Consider the following 792-nt stretch of genomic DNA (forward strand, 5'->3'; position numbering starts at 1 on the left):
ACAAGATTAGCATCCCAAGCTGCAACCTGAAGTTAAATTGGTACATAACATAAATTTTGAGGATCCAAAATGAGTTATGCATGGTTTCATGACACAACAAAATCTCTAATGCAAGTATTAGCAAAACTAACAAAGATGATACCATCTTAAACTTGAAATACCAAAATGCCTACTCAATCCAATGTTTAGTGCCATAATAAGAAAGAAGATTAAAGGTTGTTTAGTGGTAACTAGGAATAAGACATAAAGTGGATACTAAAATTATCCACTTAAAATGCATTGATAACCTGAAGATCGATGGTTGGCGAATGTTTGATGTATAATGTGAGATCTTCATTCCAAGTTGGTTCCTTTGTCCTGACAAAAAAAACATTTAAAGCAAAGACTAATTCACTACTTAAGTTACATGTATGTAGTATACTTTGACAAGTTAAGACTAGAAAGTACATTTATTTGTCTTCCATCACAGAAAACACAAGCCAGATACAAGAAGAATGAGACCACATTGAATATACTCACCCCCATTTAACATTGCTTTTCACAATCTGACTATCCAATTGCAAAACCACATAAGGATCACTTTTTCCCTGAAAGCAGCAACTGGGCAACACATGAGAACACTTAAAACATAGATTTTATAATCCCTAAAAAGTGACCAAATGGTGCTGCATATATAGATGTAAATGTATAAACATTTCATCTAAAGGAAAGATATGCAGAAGAGAGGTTACCCATGGATCCATGGCAGGAAAATCATAACCCTTCTTAAGCTTTATAAACACCTGGCTATCA

The 792-nt window shown here is 33.7% G+C and overlaps 1 long non-coding RNA gene across 1 annotated transcript; it reads right to left on the minus strand.

Moving 5' to 3' along the window:
- Nucleotides 1-276: 276 nt before the first annotated feature.
- On the minus strand, nucleotides 277-792 carry LOC145156840 (uncharacterized). The gene is made up of 3 exons (XR_013736939.1): nucleotides 732-792; nucleotides 520-587; nucleotides 277-357 (listed from the first exon to the last, which is right to left on the minus strand). It is a non-coding gene; the product is annotated as an uncharacterized LOC145156840 (long non-coding RNA).

Source organism: Lactuca virosa, chromosome 2 (genome assembly GCF_052849685.1).
Source record: "Lactuca virosa cultivar CGN04683 chromosome 2, Lactuca_virosa_CGN04683_v6, whole genome shotgun sequence".
NCBI classification, from domain to species: domain Eukaryota; kingdom Viridiplantae; phylum Streptophyta; class Magnoliopsida; order Asterales; family Asteraceae; genus Lactuca; species Lactuca virosa.